The sequence below is a fragment of the Amblyomma americanum genome, chromosome 5, assembly GCF_052857255.1.
Source record: "Amblyomma americanum isolate KBUSLIRL-KWMA chromosome 5, ASM5285725v1, whole genome shotgun sequence".
Lineage (NCBI taxonomy): Eukaryota > Metazoa > Arthropoda > Arachnida > Ixodida > Ixodidae > Amblyomma > Amblyomma americanum.
Window position 1 is genome coordinate 28,820,887 of NC_135501.1, and position 18,518 is coordinate 28,839,404.

Below are 18,518 nucleotides of genomic sequence, written 5' to 3' on the forward strand. Positions count from 1 at the left end.
ACCGTGACCGGCCTAAAAAAGCAAATTCCTTTTCGAGTAAGCTCACCGACGTTGTGCTAATGCAATCTTGGCCTGACAAACTGATATGGTAAGCCTCCAAGATTTCTCGCTCTTGCTTACCCCTGCCTCTACCAAGAATCATTACGTTGCCGAACAGTGGATAACACCCACATTCATTGCAAAGGCGAGGCAAGTTGGCACCGTCATCGGACCCCAGTGAGAAGTGGTGCTCACGCAGCCGGTCATTAATACTTCGACCTGTTTGGCCTATGTATACTCTTTCGCATGTGAGGGGGAACTTGTACACGACCTGAGCGACACACGCCGTGAAGCGGTTCGCGTGCTGCGTTGTACAAACGTAGTTCCTTTCCCTGCCTCGAGAAATGCGCGAGCACAGACCCGAAAGCTTGCAAGGGGCAGAAAACACCACACTCACTCCATGCCTGGCCGCCACTTTTTTGATGCCGTGGCTCACTTTATGCACGTACGGCATGACCTCGAACTTTTGGCGTTCAGTTGCTCCACCATCAGCCGCCTTCGTCCGTTCTTTCTTGAGCTTCTGAAGCAGCGATTCAGCCACTTGATAATCAGAGCCTTGATACTCAGTTCCAACGTTTGGAAGAAACAGGGTTCCCTAAAAATCTTTTGAAAGAAGTGGCTGAATCGCTGCTTCAGAAGCTCAAGAACGGACGAAGGCGGCTGATGGTGGAGCAACTGAACGCCAAAAGTTCGAGGTCATGCCGTACGTGCATAAAGTGAGCCACGGTATCAAAAAAGTGGCGGCCAGGCATGGAGTGAGTGTGGTGTTATCTGCCCCTTGCAAGCTTTCGGGTCTGTGCTCGCGCATTTCTCGAGGCAGGGAAAGGAACTACGTTTGTACAACGCAGCACGCGAACCGCTTCACGGCGTGTGTCGCTCAGGTCGTGTACAAGTTCCCCCTCACATGCGAAAGAGTATACATAGGCCAAACAGGTCGAAGTATTAATGACCGGCTGCGTGAGCACCACTTCTCACTGGGGTCCGATGACGGTGCCAACTTGCCTCGCCTTTGCAATGAATGTGGGTGTTATCCACTGTTCGGCAACGTAATGATTCTTGGTAGAGGCAGGGGTAAGCAAGAGCGAGAAATCTTGGAGGCTTACCATATCAGTTTGTCAGGCCAAGATTGCATTAGCACAACTTCGGTGCGCTTACTCGAAAAGGAATTTGCTTTTTTAGGCCGGTCACGGTAGAGGTGTATCTTGTGTGCCCTATGCGCTGTGAGTTGTGATACGGCTGTTGCGCATGCTCTGCTGGCCTTGCTGGGACTATGTTTTTGTCTAATAAATCTCAGTTGGCAGTCCAGTCGTTGTGGCGCCCCAGCAGTCACGCGGGCATTACGGAATCGGAGAGAACATGACCTTTATGTAAAAATACTAGAAGGTATCTTTAACAGCTGCACAGCCGCCATAGTACTCCATAAAATTAGCAACAGAATTCCTAGAAGGAGAAACTTCTCGCCAATGCTATTCCCCGCCTGTTTACAACAGGTATTCAGAGGCTTGGATTGGGAACAGTTGGAGATAGGAGTTAATGGAGAACTTCTTACTAATCTATGATTCGGTGATGGCATTGCCTTGCTGAGTCACTCAGAGAATGAACTGCAAAGCATTATTGATGACTTAGACAGGCAGAGCAGGACAGTAGGTCTAAATATTGATATGTGGAAAACCAAAGTAATGATCAACAGTCTTGGAAGAGAACTGCACTTTACAATTAATAGCGAGGCGCTGGAAGTGCTAAAGGAATACGTCTACTTAGGGTAGGTAGTAATCGCAGATTCGGCATTTGACAGGTTATCTCAGATCATGAGTGTGCAGTTTACCAATATCCCTTGCAAATAAAAGTATATAACAGTTCTATTTCAAAAAACAGAGACACCGACCAATAAAATGAAAAATTTTATGTTGACGTTTCGGCGCCAAGAAGGAGGGCTTCGTTCACAATGGAATCACACCAAAAGGTTCGTATTTAAAAACTAGGGTAATCGCCGCAACGATCGCGTGTAAATCGGGTTAAGATTACCCTCGATGCGTTTAAGCGTGTGTGACGTTGTCTTCGTCACCAGAGATTCGAGATGAAGCCGTGGTGTTGTCGTTTTTTCTTTTTCTATGATTATAGCCTTTCCCCAATCAATTTTGTGGTTTTGTGTCACTGAGTGTTCTGCCAAGGCTTTATTGCGAGTATTTTCTTTCTGAAGGTCACGAGCATGTTGTTGTAAGCGCTTCTTATAACATGCAGCTTTGCCGATGTAGGCGCCGTTGCAATCGGCTCAAAGGATGGCGAAGACAAATGCATTCCCCGGGCCAGACGGGGTTCCGTCGAACTCACGGCGTCATAACAGCTTTATCTTAGCTGTACTGACCTATAAGGCAGAACTTTCGAGGTTAACGAAAAGGCTTCAACTTCAATTGAGGAAAACGCAGCCAGCTATGGAAATAAAGATTATAGGTCCAACGTTTAGACGGCAAGAGGGCACAGTGGGTCGGGGAACAAACATGGGTTAGTTACATATTGGTCGAAATCGTTATGAAGAAAGGGGCTTGGCAGGGCTTGTAATGTGATGGCGAGATAACCGATGGTCCTTAAAGGCAACACACTGAATACCAAGAGAAAGCAGGGGCCGGTTGGAAGTTAGGTGGGCGGTTGAGATTATTAAGTTTCCGGGGATAGGGTGGCCGCAGCTGGCACAGGAGAGACTTAATTGGAGAGAGATCGAAGACGCCTTTGTCCTGCAGGGGGCGTACTCAATCTGATGATTATGAAGTCAACAAAAAGCGCTCTCTGAAGTGCGGCCTTGCATGGCGGCTACCGGTTGGTTGTGCTTTCAGTGCGGTTGCTAAGAAAGCTTTGAGAGATTACACTGTAAACACGTGTACGCCTATGTGGGAGTAAAAAAGGGAGTAAGCTTTCCTCTACCTTTTATAAAATGGGAGTGCCCTACAGGACAGCTTACTGCCTTTTTAATCCTTTCGGTTTACAGTGTACCTTGGGCTTTGCAACCAAACTTGCAAGCGGCACGGTTCAGACCTGGCCCCTTTTTGACTCGTCAGAACAAGTTTTAACTTGCCCGTTTTCAGTTTTTCCTGACAGCTCTATATTGCTCGTTGGACATTTTAATGCTGCTTGCAATGAGGCGAGGTAAAAAGGGGTGCTTTCACTTCATGATTTCATTATAGATTTAGACTATGTTTAAACGAGTATTATAAGACTGAGAATTTTGAAGAGGTTTTATGGAGCATTCTTCTTCTCATGTCGCAATTCTGCGGTGGCTTTATGACACCACCGGCTTTTCGTCCCATTGGGGCTTTTATGCTGTCGCATAAAAGCGGTGCCGTCTCGACTCTTCCTCTGGAAGAACAGGGGACTGCTAGTACTCAGTGATTGACAACAGTATGCCAGCTAAAATTTCCGGCAAGCCGCAAGAAAGGCGGGCGCGGACAGGACTGCGACGGGTCATTTTGCACCATGACCGTGCGCCCATGCACGCCTCTAACATGACCATTCCTCGAGTCCAGAGAGGTTCAACCTGTGACTCGTTACTTTACAGTGCCCGGGTGACTACTTGCTGTCTTGAGCATGAAATTCTTTCATCTCCCATTCTCGGCAGAATCACGCGAACATAGCCCGGACACACGGCGGACCCGAAGCCATATATAAAGGCGAACTTGAGGCGGAACATTGCGAAACTTTCAGTTCAAATAACATCCTGGTTACCGGCGATAGCGTGCGCACGTGTTACTTCGGTGCCTTCTAGGCATCGCTGGAAGGTGCTGCGCCTCGACGACTCGCGCACCCACGGGAAAGCGGGAGGACGTTTGTGCCGTCAAAATTGTGTTCGTGCGCATCCCAGCTTGAGGCACAAGAAGGAACAGGCGTCTGCAGAAGAACAGCGCTTAGTGCCGCTAAACAGTCTACGCGTGTTAGAACAAACGCTACGTCGCGACTACTGTGTCAACCAACACGCCGACGAAGAACGCGTTGAACTAGCGGAGGAATGTAAACGACTCGAAATTAGGCCGTCTTCGGGAGAGAGCCGTCCCAGAATGTGCTACACCATTCCCGTAGTCCATTTCATACTTGCACTTATTCTCAAGGGCGAGAGAGACTAGAGGGCTTTTAGCATAAGAAATTGCCTCAGCGGTAAGCGTTTTGCAAGCCCTGAAGACGTCGAGAATTTTCCAGATTTGCTACTGTCAATTTCCTACCAGCGTACCGCCCAAGCGCCAAACGTGCGCACTGTCTTCGACTCCTGCCTCCAGAGCACATTGCTCTCGACGTACTAAACGCATCCGGGTGAGCCTTTCTACACGCCATCAAGCTCGTTCCCGCGGTGATCTGCGTGCCATCGTGGCCACATTTGGCGGAAGCGAGGGGCGCTGTAAGCAGGGGCAGCACCGGGCTGCCACGAGCGCCCGGGGGAACGCGCTGCTACTGTAAAAGCCGCTATGTCCGCACGCACCCGCATCCTTTATTTCACTGGGCGTCAGAGAGACGCTGCTTTTATGCGCGGCCCCGTGCGCTCTCTCCCCGCGTGCCTTTTATGGGCGCCGTGCCCTGCTAACACTCTGCTCCTTTTGCCCGGAGATTTGTAAAATCACCTGGGCAGTTCAGGTCTGCCCAGTTTATGATATCGTTCGGTGTGCATTCTGGAACCCGCCCCCGGCTACTTCCTATCGCTGTTAGGTGACGACGATTTTTATTTTTACTCTGCTGAATTTTATGGGATCAAAGCAAGAAGCTTGAAGCTATTCGAATGGCGACACCGAACGACGCTCTGCTATAGGCTGCGGACCGCGTCAGGGGAACCCCTGCGGGGCCAAAAGCTGTGTGTACGGTGCAGCGTGCGCCAGCATTCAGCTTTCGCCACGCGCTGATTTCCCTCTTCAAATATATGAGGTGTCCAGGCTAACTTTAGCCAAGGCTTAAAAAATAAGATATTTGAGGTAGGTCAGGAAAACCGCTTACATACACCTACCAACCGGCTTGCGCATCATAGGCAATTTTTTGTTTTGCAATTAGTTAATTAGCAATTAAGATAATTTTTCTAAATGCGTTAATATCGACTTTAGAAAGCAGATGTGAATAACAAAGTTGAAGAGCACCTTCAGAAACCCCCATTCCATTTATTTGCGATAACAAAAGCCTCACGTGTATCTTTTTTTTTGAGCTCCAAAGAAGCCCGCGAAATAAAAAAAAATACCACGTGACTAGCGCATCCGCCCGCCACGATTGTGCTGCTCTCAATCTTGGCTTGAGTGAACGAAATCAGCTGCTGACAAGGTGCGACGACCCCATTGCTCCGGCAGGCCGGTATCTCGACGGTGGTTGCGACGCCCGCGCGAGCCAGTCTGCAAGCGTGACGGTGCAACCACCGTCGACATACCGGCATGTCAGAGCAATGGGGTCGTCGCGACATGCCAGCAGCTGATTTCGTCCACTCAAGCACAATATATAATTGAAATAAGAAATTTTCAACTCTGAATAATCCCTGGATGACTTCTGGCCTTTTAAGCAGTTTGAGAAAGAAAGATAACCTCTGTAGAAAATGCAAGAAGCATCCATTCAACTTAAGGGTTTTAGCGCGTTATAAGAAATATTCTAATGTATTAGGCTTGCTCATTGGAACAGCGAAGAGAAAGTACTATGAAAGAGAAATAAATCACGCCGTAAATAACGTTCATAAGCAATGGAAAGTTATTAAATTCTTCCTAAACAGAAACAACTCGAAAGTACCCATATCAACAATTACTTCCAGTAAGGAAACATATACCAATCCCTCAGACATTGCTGAAGCCTTTAGTGATTCATTTGCTCTGTCCTCAGGGGATCTTGAACGTGCACTGACATCGCACAGCACACGGGCGCCTTTTGCGTTTGGCCTCCAATGAAAAGCGGCTGCCACGGCTAGGTTCGAGGATGAGGAGGAGGAGAAAACATTATTCTACTCTGCGGTTTTGGAGCCTCTTCAGAGATTTTCTCTCCTTGGTTGCATCCAGAGGAGTCTTCTCTGTCGAGCTCGTCCACTATCAATCAATGGTCGGTTGCCTTCACTCCAGGGCTCCGCTGGCCACTGCCGCCCGTTCAGCTCGCTGTAGCAGACAGCGTTGGTCTTCACAGCGGTCGCTGGACAGCAGAGTCTCCCATTGCTTCGCACTCGGGTTTTGTATTTTGGGGACCACGTCAATGTTCCGAAAGGACCATGTGATGTGATATAGTGTGAGTTTCTCGTCGCAGCAGGGACATTTGTCGGCGTATATCGTTGGGTACAACAACAACAGGCCAGGTTAGAAACAAGAAGCCCCAGAACGAAGTAGAAAGGAAAAAGACGATGTTCTTAGGAAAGAAAAGGCACGTGCACTGTGACGCACTGAGTCGACACCGTAAACAGAAGTGTAAAAAGAAAATGAGCGCACAGTCACCACCCACGGTCCAGGCTGCGGGTACGTTGGCGCGGCTCACTTGTTCTCGACTTCACCGTGTTGCACAACGGCCGACACACTGCGCGGCTGGGCACAGCTTAAGACCTCAACATAAATTTGGGCGAATGCCGTGATTTCGGGTACACTGTCCACGTCCGCTGTACAAGGCGCGGGGCTCAATCTCAGCTGATAAACCAACAGCTTTCAAACTTCGCTTGCTTTTGCTGATGCCAGCTTTTAAAGTTTCTTGTAAGGTATCCAGGCGACATATGCAACCGGCTGTCGAGATGAATGCTCGCCACCCTCTAGCCAGGTTTTCGTGAGTGCTATCGTAGTATATCTAACACAATGTTTTTAATGTACTGCCTAGAGAGCGCTGTAACATTTCCTTATATTTGTAACGTTTCAGTGCAAGAGGTCCACAGCATTGCCAACTGGAGCGGCATTATCGGCGGCTGAAACGTCCGTTTTCGTTTGAGATCGGAGCGAGTGATAAGAAATCGGTTTTTCACAATTTGGAAAGGTCATCGGCAGTGGCTATCGCGAGCAAGCTTCGAGTTTTTAGCGTTTCTATGAAGAATTTCACGCTGAGGAAGTAGTTATTTCAGGGGATGCATCTTGCACGAAGAGTTCGTTATGCAGGCGGCATGCATGTTGCTAAATGCATTTTTTGAACCGTTCAAACGCATCAGTTTCACTAGACGCTACAGCAGAAACTAGCATCTGATGTCAAGGACGCTGACTCCTGTCACAACGACGCTGCAAATTTTACAGTCATGCTATGTGCGCACCGTTGAGGTAAACGGTGCATGGGAGAATCGCTGGGAAAGCATTTGTAAGAACTTGAATTAGGTTCCAGTTTGCTTCGCTTGAAATGCAGACACCGTCTTTTTTGAATACTTTTCGCTGCTCGTGAAAGGCGTTGAAATCGCCAACCGTATCCAAAGATTTCTGTACAGCTTTTTTGTTCTCAGTTGAGAACTGCAGTCTGCAAAGCAGCAGCGAACAGATACGCTGACGTCGAAGCAGGTTCTATGAAAAATATCCGTCAGATGAACACCACCAAGCGGCGCCGTAGGGCACTTTTGACTCGGCAGACGGCCGATTAATTGCGAGTACGAGTGTAATCGGAACAATTGCACCCTGAAATGAAATCTCTAAGTTGGAGTACTTCCTGTCTTTTGGATGCTCCGAATGTCCGCTTAATTGTTCATACCAGCGCACCGCGTCGTTTACCGTTGGATCGAGGCCGGAACAACAAGCTTCGAGCCTACGCGAAATGGCCCCATGATGATATTCTACCATCGTCTTGCCCGCGAGTGAACTTCATGCCCGTCAATCTGCGTTAGTAAGGCTTTGCGTGCGCCACCACTTGTCGGCCACGAACGTCAGTCAGAAAGACGGTGTAGGGGGTGGTGGTTGTGAAATTTTTTTTAACCATTTAAATTATCTTTCATTGCGAAATTATGCCATTCGGCATAAGAGTGTTATAGGTACATGTGCAGGCCGGTGTCGGCTATCAGAAGTGTATAGATGCCAACAAGTCTCGGCATTGGGGCCCATGGCTCCAGATTCGAGAGTCTGCTGGTCGGCTGGGGTGGTAACCCTGAATGCCGAGGTGTCGCTTGCGTGGCTCCCGCAGTCCAGGGCAAATTAGCATAAAGTGAGGTAACGTCGCCATCTATAGCAGAAGCAGGGCAGAAGGGGCAGTTCAGAAGCGGGGTCCGCGATGTACAGGAAGGCCTGCTCGCAGGCGTAAGTGCAGAATCCACCAGGATTCTCCTCAACGCCACCTCCCCAAGGTGAGATAAATTGCGGGGAAGGTTGGATGCACGCGGTGAAATTAAAGCACGCGTGAAGTGGCGGAGAAATTCCTTTTTTAGGCAGTATGGCATCCCCTGCGGACAATTTCAGTAGAGGAAGCGGGTATGGCACTTGCGGTGGATGGGACGCATTGTCCGCTTAAAATGCCGAGCCCCACACAACTTGGATAGGGCATGGATACGATTTCACAACAGCGCACACACCGACAACAATGCCCAGGGGATAGGCTACCCACCGTATATAGAGCCCCTACTGCTTGTGTTGAGTCGTTATATAGGAGAAGATGGCTCAGTGGTGGCATACGGAGGAGGTCCTTTAAAGCCGACAAGATTTACAGGTCGGTGATTCGGTGAGGGTCCCATTGACCCCTCCCCTCACAACACAAGAAAGGCGAGGTAGGCAACGGGAGGAATCCTTCGAATTGCCACCCACTGAGGAGCGTTCTTAGCAAAGTGTCCGTAGCTTTCGCTTAGGGCCGCAGTACCCCGCATCACACGCACACAAAAATACTACAAAAAAACTGATCTGAGTCGCAGCCGAAGTGGCCGTTGCGGTGATCCTCAGGGGCCTGTAGCTTCCCTCGCGCCGCGCTCGGCTCGCAGGCCATGGCACGCGGCGCCGGACAAGAAAGAGGAAGTTGGGCTAGGCCGCCGCAGCGCAAATAAACAGTTCGAACCTCAACGCTGTCGGAGCTGGTTTTTCCTCTCCTTAGCTCCAACAGATTTGGCGACCCGGCTTCGAACACGCAACGCCATCATCCTACATGGATTCTCCTGGCTCTTGCGCCCTTCCTGCCGGCGGCGACCTGTCCCAAAACGCTCAGCCTCTCGGTGCTTCGGTGGCCGCGTTACAGCCAGTCAGCCCGCCGCCATATTGGCCCAACAGCCTCCACGCCTGGCTCCTGCTGGTTGAGGCGCATTTCCAGCTGCGACGTACCACCAGCCGGGGGCCAACATCCTCCACCCCGTGTCGTCTTTGCCTCCTGACGTCGCTGAGGAGTTAGTGGACGTCATCAACTCCCCGGACTCGTCTCGACCCTTCGACACGTTGAAGGCGGCTATCATCGACCGCAAGTCAGCGTCCGGGCGCACCAAACTCCGGCAGCTCCTGAGCGCTACAGAGCTTGGTGACAGCCGCCCTTCGCAGCTCCTCCGCAGCGCCGTCGCAGGCCCGTGCCAACAACCGCTAGAGCTGCGAGAAAAATGACCGCTTTCGGTCCATTGACAGCGACAGGGCTTTACTCGCACCCAAGCCGGTGCCCCGGTGAGCGGACACGTCGATATCGGCGCGCACAGGCCGAGCAGCAGCCGCCGTGAACTTGAAGCCCAGCGGCGCCAGCACAGCGTACACCACGAGGGATGACGTCAGCCTCGCGGGCGGGTCGGAAAGTGAAGTTTGATACAGCTTCCGGCCATCGGCGGAGTCACGTCCGAGCGCCAATCACGTCCGCCGGTGGCGACGTGACTCACGCCCCCCTCGCATGGCCCGCTCGCTGCGCGCGTCGACCACGCTGTGGTCGAGAGTATCATTTTGGTGCGCAATTGCCGAGGGTCAATTCTCATTGGGCGCTGTAAGCAGGTCAAAACGGACGACATGAAATGCGAATGGGCGCAGTAGCGAAATGCGCCGCGGGAACGGGATGCGAGGCCAATGCGGAGGGTAAAAACACAGAAGCGTGAAACGAGGACGGCGGAGGAAACGGTCGTATCCACTGAAATAGCAGCACCGGGCTGGCGTTTGGGGGGCGCCGGGTGATCGCCGTGCGGCCTTGCTCTCTTGTGGAAGGCGTACGGCAGAGCGCGCCTGCCGCTCTCTCCGCGCCTCCTGGACACCGCTTAAGAGCGGGTTTTTATTTATGTACGGCACCCGCAATATGCCGTAATGAGGACATTCCATGAGGAATTTGCGGTGCCTGCACATTGTGAAACAAAACGGCGAAGGAACCACGTCCTGTCCTGTCGACGTAAAAGTGGCGATGTTTTACTTGCTTCACCGTGATTTACCTGGAAAGGATATCTAATTCCGCGTAATGTGAGATCACTCAAATTATAAGGGGCGGGAGTTGGAATCGACATCGCACTACAAAGTATAACATAACGCCAAGAAGCAGCGAAAGAAGGGTGCAGTTTCTTTTAAGCGAAATTTAGTGCCCCAGGGCATAAAGGGTGCAGTTGTAAGGACGAAAAGACCATGATATTGCAGTAAATCACAGAGCAGGAATCACTGCTTGGATTATCAGTGATTTCGATGGCGATGCGGCTTTGGCGCCACTTACTTTTTCTTGCATCATTTTCGATTACTTACACTACTCAGCTTGAATTCTGCATGCACATTAGCAGCATGGGGCTTAATTTCGAAGATATAATTTGAAGCGTTGCTTCTGGGCGCGTCATACAAAGTGGGGTAAATGCCCAAAGTTATGAATTCATGACAAGTTGAAAGTCAAAAAGTTATTCAGCACACTGAAGCGCTTCCAGCATTTGGTCAGACAGAGTCAAGCTTCAAGGGCCTGGGAAAACTAAAAAATATTTTGATTTAACAAATTTTCTTCTTGCCCCAACTGCTCTCACAAAATGAGAGACCAGGAATTCTTGAACGCTGGCTGCAAGGCACAAATACTGGTCTCCTTTTCCTTGACGCAGATTCCTCGCAGTGGCGCCAAGAATTTGGTCAGAAATCAGCGCTTGTTAGGAATTACAGATATCGAAATTCGTATGCAAGCACCATGTAAAAATAAGCACGGAGGGCAAAACACATGTCTAGAAGGACATATTTTCGTGTTCCGCAGCTCCCAAAGCAGCTGCGACCAGGAAGGTAAAAAATGACGGCTAAATCCTATTAGTTTAACTGCACATGCTTACATACAGACCATTTTTAACCGACTGTTATCGCTAGATACAGCGTGATCAGCCCGAAAAACGCCCACAGCGTGTTTCAGACAAGCGTTTTGCCCCCGGTACATTCTTTGCGAAAAGTAACCAGGCTGCATGGTTTGTTTCTGCCTGATATAGTGGTGCCCCTACGGCTTCCCGAAAAACCAAAATGCATTGGAAGGGGAGGAAAAGGGTTCTCCTTACCTCACAGTGATGTATAGCTTGCCGGCAGCGATAAGTGTTCCGCTAAACAACTGAGAAGCAAACCGGGCAAGCTGGTTACTTTTTTCAAAGACTGTACATGGCGGTGTCGGCGTTGTCGACGTCACCATTGTGAGCGAAAAATCGCGAGCAACCTAGGAGGAACCTAGGAGCAACCAGGGAGCAACCTAGGAGTCAGGCGGGCCACTTCGGTCCCGTAGCCTTGCGGCGTCATCAGAACCTGCCGGCCGGATAGTGAGCGAACTGCCCGCTTTAGCAGGTGGAAGTTAAATGAATGATTGGTCGCTCGGGAAGAGCAACCTGGTCCGCACAAGGCCAATCGCTGGGAGCAGCTGTCATCGCAGTGCCATCGCTTAACCGTTGCACCACTGCGCCAGGATGGGTGTGGGGACTCCCACGCTGTAACCACTAATACACTTATGTGGGAGTGAAAAGCGAGTGAGCCCTTACAAAAACGTCTTTAAACAGGACTGTCCATAGACCTGTTTCTATAAAGTCTATTGACTCTCTATAGACGAACCCTAGAGAACAGTCTGTAGACAATACATATTCGATAGACAGTCTATAGACTATGGCTAAACAAAAAGAAATATCTATAGGAAAGCAATGCAGTCTATGAGAAGTCTATAGACTCTCAGACTATTTTTATAGGTGAGTGGTACTCTAGTAAACTCCCTTTGACAAAATAGAGTGCGCGAGCGGAGAGTTTACTTCCCTGTTATTACTTTCTATTGAATGTGTGTATGAGTGTATGAATGTAGAGTAGCGAATGACCTTTTTCATATATGGGAATTAATCCAGTAAATTATCCCCTGAAATTTTTGATGGCATTCACTATTCATGTATGTTGAAGTCATCTGACTATTACACCACAGGGTGTTTTCTTTCACCATAACTTTGTTTTTTTCCTGTAGTAATATTTATACCTGTAGGCACTGTACGCCTTCATACCTGTTTGTTGCGTCCGCGTGTCTGGCTCCGCAGTGACTTCAGAGCCGCGTGACTTTTCGACCCGTCTGCGTCTGTTATTACACAACTCCCGATAACGTGAAGCCGAGCATGGCTGCACTACGTTTGATCCACCGGCTAATCTTGATAAAAACAAGTTGGAAAAAGTGCGGAACTTAGCGGACCGATATACACCTAGCAGGTACGGCCGAGAAGTAAGCATAATCCACGTAAAACAGCTGCTGAAATGGGAGTCTCCAACGAAGTGACGAAAGAATTTCGATTGCAGTGTTTCCCAACATTTTCCATATTGTGGCTTGAATTGAACACGACAACTATATTTTTCTCCGATATTATAGATCTCAGCCTGCCGGTCGTGAACGTAAAGGGCGGGATTTCAAAGAGAAAACTGAGCTAATAAGGGAGTAATTACTCGATGGCATCCACCCAAGCGCAGCCGTACGGCTACAAAGGTAAGCTTTGACCAACAAAACTGAGTTGTTTAAAGCGACACTGAGGAGAACATCCCGCAGTGATCTTTCACTGTAGAAATGGATCCCTTTGCTCTTTCTGGCTGCATTGATATTCCGGCAGAAGAAGACGCATTTATGGTTGAGAATTGAATGAAACGAATTGGAGGCGACATTTCAGCTGCGACTTAAGGCTATGACCAGATAGCGGTAAGTGTGTTAATGCCCATATAAGAAGAATTGGTCATCCTATACTTTACAGTCATAGATCCCTGGGATTCTTCATACCACTCATGCCGTCTCCGGTATGAGCGATAAGGACTTTCTAATACCCCTGTCACACTATATTCTTCAAATGGAGCAGCGACGCAGCAACAGAGGGCAGCTCAGGCGACATATTCATCGAAGTTCCAGTACGATCGGCTGTGGAGAACGTGCGGGATGTTAGTTTCAAAATTCGGTTCGAGAATTTCATTCATTCTTTGAGCTCATGAATTTACTTCGTATTAGAAAATTACGCCTTCTGTCGTCAGAACCAGCTTTTTCCACCACGTGCGCTTGTTATTGCCGCTGCACGGGTACTGTCTTAATATTTCAGCGTAAAATATAAACACCCGTCCAAACAGTAAAACCTGACATTCTGTGTTTATATTGATAGGATGTTCCTGAAGATTTCCAGCTGGTTCGTCGTTCTTATGATTGTTCTTATGGTAGGGGCCTTTGTCCTTCAGTAGACTTAGTTAGACTGATGAAAGTGGTGATAATGATGGTGTCTGTTCTTAACTTTTGGGTGTCACAGCGAGCACAGCTATCGAAGGCCATTTCTTTGGTCTTTAAAGGTCTCGCACGGCAGGGTCGATTTATTAGTCGCTCTTGGACGGGGTGCATGGGAGGGTTCTTGTTTGAATAATGCATTTCTTGTACTTTTTTGGTAGAAAAAATGGAGTTTAGCATAATTGTGCTTTGTGAAATTTCCAGCCCCTGTCGGAGGGCCGCCTTCACTTCCAAGGCCCTTCACCGCAAAGGGGCGACACTTATAACGCGTAGCTGCCCACTGTGCGTGTTTGCAGAAAAGGGCATCACTCCCAGTCCGTGTAGCTGAGGTATAATTCGACCGTCGTGTTTTCACGGAGCCTGTGCCGTCCTTTCTTGTATGTTTCTGTGCGCTCGTGGCGTAATTTCGTAATCATGAATTGAAGGCCCTCGGCCAGCTTTTCTGCTAACCGTACTGAAGAAGTGGCGGCCGAAAGATGACCTTACGGCTCAGTTCGATCAACGCTTCAGCTCCTGGTCGTGTTTTCTGCCGAAGGTGGGCGAGAAGGCGTGTAATGTGAGGAACTTTCTGAGAAACACACCACACTGAATACCGAAAGTAATGACGGGGTTGAATCACCAAGCTACAAATCGCGCTTGGATATTGGCAGTTCTCTCTGCGCCATTTAGATAGCAGAAAAACACCAAGTCCGCAGTATACTTATTGCGGACCGCAGAGGGGAGTCATCCGACGTGTGGCATTGGGCGCCAGACAGCTCACGCCAGCCTCACGAATTCATGGACGACGTCTCTCTTGATATCTTTTTGGAAAACGTAGAGTCATTTTTTGAAAAACAGAATTTACATTAAAAAAAAAAAAACTCCTACGATGCCGCGAGTTATTCAACGCGAGTGTTCAGTTTATTATTTTTTTCTTACTTGAGCCTTTTTTGACTATCGTGTTGACCTGATTCTTCGTGGTTTCGTCGTTCTTCTTTACAGTGTTTTAGATGCATCGAAATGAACGTGTATGGCAATGCGCATGTCGTTTGACAGTCGATGGTCTCTTAACGCACTGCATATTTGTTATCAGCCTATACTTGCTATGTATATCCTACTGCAGTGCGCATGTTTTGTATCTTGTGTATGTTATACTGGATAGGCTATTGTTTTGTATAACTATCCCATTATTTTGCCCACTCCTGTAAGAGCGTAATTAGGCTGACAGTATGCCTAAATAAATAAAAATAAATAATGCACTCACGTCACGCTTGCTAGACAGTGTGGGAGAGGGTACTAGACAAGTTGCTATCGGGCCGCTTAATTTAGTCGAGGCGTGTACTAGCACCACCTCCGCTGCCTGTTTCATGTTTTACAGCATGTGAACCTGGCATCCCGACGACTAAGTGCTGATGGCGTTCGTTGCGGTAATGACTGGACCGGGCTTGCAGCGAACGGTTCTCTCCCATCTGGCCTCCTCGTCAGGGAGGCAACGGAGCCTGTTTTCTATCCTTGTGCGGCTAGCGCGCTTGGGGCCGCTTAGCGTAACTGTTCTTAAGGAGCATAAATGCCGTAGGATCCCCCCGCTCTTGAACTAAGTCCGTCTTATATCCTGCGCCGCTGCCGTGGCAATCTATGACAACCGCTTTTGCCGTCACCCAGGCGATGTGTGCAGTCAGAGGCGTAACCGATCATTTTGAGAATCGTTCAGGGCCTCCTTTTGGACTCTAAAGTAAGCTGCTGCTTCAGAAACTGTTTATTTGCCAGACGGTTCGCGTTAATTAGGGAGCACCGCTTTCCCTGTGTAGCGGCTGTAGTTCTCATTGGTCGCTTGAGAATGTATGAGCATAATGCAAAGCCAGTTCACGGGACGGACGCCATTGTTTCACACGCAAGTCTCGTCACGGTTTGCACTATATTTCCGGCAGTCTGTCCCACAATAGTTTAAAATGGACCATATTTTCCAGCATATCCCTGAAAATAATCAGTCTAGCAGCTGTCATGGACGCGCAAAGCCCTCTGCAGTATCCGTCACTGCAAAAGGGGCCCTCACCTACAAGAAATATAAAACTTCATCACGCGTCTTGCAACTTCGGCAAGTGGAAAAAATATTATCAGTTTTGTACTGAATTATTACATGCCCGAGGGTATCTGTGAGAAGCTTTATCGTTCGTAGGTGTTCATATCTTAGCCTAGTTTGTAAATTTCGCATCCACAAATATATTTTGCTCGATGTATCTACCAACTTCTTAGATTTATGCATTGTAGGGTTGAGTAGCAATCAAATTCTGAACGCTCAGAACTTTTTTCCGACATTTTCATTCCCTAACTCGATCAATGTTAAAGTTCTGTTTCAGACATAGCCTATTTCTTCGGTCGTTCTCCTTTGTGGCCTTTCAACAGCGGTCCTTTCTTCTGACACTCTCGTCAAGGTGTGGTTTATCGCTATTCGCGGGATGTTTCTTCCGAGTGGAGTAATATGCTAAGAGCAGCACTTAATCGCCACCCAACAGACACCCTTTGTGCGAAGATGGCAAAATACTTCCTGAATGCGTTGTTGCCTTTGGCCTCTTCCGCAATAGAACATATTGGTGCGAGTTGCGGGCTGAGGTGCGAATTTCTCGTTTTATTTGCGAAAGGAGTTGGGAAAGTTTTGGCACACTCTCGGCCACCGCGTAGGCGACGCCGCTCAGCGTGCGATGATCTCTGCCGTGGTCGTTCGACGAACACGTAGAGCGGCAGTGCGGCCGGCTGTAAGCCGACAATTCGGATGCGCTGACAAGTGCGAAAAGGGCAGGGACGAAAACTGGTAGCGACTTCGGCGTTCCTGCAAAGGACCATCCGGTCGATAGCGGTCGGTCTGTCGCTTGAACGACGCATTTGCGCCTCTGTGTGCTTCAGTGTTCCACTCGTTGCACCCCCGGTTCCAGCCGCACGCGCCTGTGCACTCCCTCTGCCTGCCGCTGCTGTTTGCACTGCTCGGCCCGTTGCTCACGGGGCCCGGCGTGGCCGGCCTCGCGCGCTGCGGGATAGCGACCTGGCACAGGCGTTTTCCGTACCAAACACTACGTCCCCATGACTTGCCATTAAGGGCATAGGCTTAGGCCCTATACTTTCCTTATATTTTCAGACACATTCAGGACCCGTTTTCTTCAAATGTACTGACATACCTCATTCAGACTTATGCTATTTTATTCCGTATCTTTCCTTCATTTAACTGTATTAAATTGGCCGACACCACAAAACCGGCGAATCGTTTTAAGTAGTAAGCTGGTTAAGTAATTTTATTAATTCGTAGTTAAGCGCATCATTTCAATTAGATATCTATAGCTGGTCGTTACTAATAGCTATATCGGTTTTTAGAATTTATAAAACACGATTACCCTCGGCGCTGTGGCTCGACAATTTTTGGCTTTTCTGACTAGTTACGTGCACTAAAAAGGGTGCTTTGCCTGTATGCTTTTCGAAAGCGCGTGTATATTGCCGCGATGTAGCCAAAGCTTGTCGAGCCACAGCGCAGAGGATTATCGCTTATTCGACATTATAAAAACTCATATAGCTATTACAAATGACTGGCTACAAATTTTCAATTCCAACCAGTTAACTAGCTGTGATAGTTGAAAAGTTCATCATCAGAAATAAGTTGACCAGTTGACCAGAAATAAGGCAGTTCGCCGGCTCTCCGGTGTCTGCCAAAACAGGTAATACTACGCAGCAAAATTCATATTTTTACCTCAAAAAGCCTATTTTTGAAAATTACTTAAAATCTTCCCTCGAACACCTGTTATAACATATACTGCTGCAAAAGGGACTTTATTGGGAGCTTGACTGTGCCCATAATTTGACCGGGGCGCCAGTAGAAATATGTCGTCTTCCATTACTTGGATGCCAACTCTCCTTGTAGCGTTCCACTATGGCACGCGCCTTCGTATCTATGTGCCTGCAAGCTACGGCGTACTGAATGCAGTTCTTATCCCTTTAGAGCGTCATGTAGTTTGGTTTGGTTTATGGGATTTAACCGACAAAAGCGACTCAGCTGGCTGTGAAGGACGCTGTAGTAGAGGGCTTCGGATAATTTAGACCGCCACGGGTTCATTAACGTGGAGGACACGGAAGAACAGCACACGTCAAGACAGCATGCGTCAAAACAGCGCACAAAAAGAACACACCGACAAAACACCACAGGGAAAAAACAGCATGGCGACAAAACAGCACAGAGAGAGGCATTATGCGTCAAAACAGCACGCAGGACAAAACAGCACAGCAACACAAGAGCACGACGGCAGAAGGGCGCAGGGAAAAACAACACGACGACAAAGCAGCACAGCGGAGTAGTGTGCAGCGCTGTTGGATGGATGAACACTCATAGCCGTAACCACAAACATAAATCACAACACATATGGCAACGACCTTGGGAATCAGCGTGTGCTCGTGTCGCTGATTCATTAAGAAACAGGACAGGCTAATTCTTTGAGGAGAAGCATTGCTTGAACGATGCATTTGGCAGAACTAGTGGTTATGTAGTGCTTGCTTGCTTTACTTTAAAGAAAACGGAATGGTATATGGTGATGTGGTTTTTTTTTGTAGCGTGAGCGACACTAGGCTAACAGTCGAGCATTTCGCGGTACAAGGCGAGACGCCAGTTGTGCGCATGCGATGCGGGAGGCCAGTTGCGCGCATGCGCCGTTACCATGGCAACCGGGGACGAGGAGTGAGTGCGCCGCGCGCTTTGTCGTTTCCTTCCCTCATGTATCCTTTCCTTTACGGCGCGGCTCGGGTGTCCACCGAGATATGTGAGCATGGTACATGCTGGAGGCAAATTCTGCGCATGCGCCGTTACCATCTCAACCGGGGAGGAGGATTGGGTGCGCCGCGCGCTTCGTCGTTTCTTTCCCTCATGTATCCTCTCCTTTACGGCGCGGTTGGGGTGTCCACCGAGATATGTAAGACGGTTACTGCGCTTTGCG

The 18,518-nt window shown here is 48.9% G+C and overlaps 1 protein-coding gene across 5 annotated transcripts in view; it reads left to right on the forward strand.

Moving 5' to 3' along the window:
* LOC144132355 (protein stum homolog) overlaps positions 1-18,518 on the forward strand; it is a 452,020-nt gene that overhangs the window by 192,769 nt on the left and 240,733 nt on the right. The window lies entirely within an intron of this gene.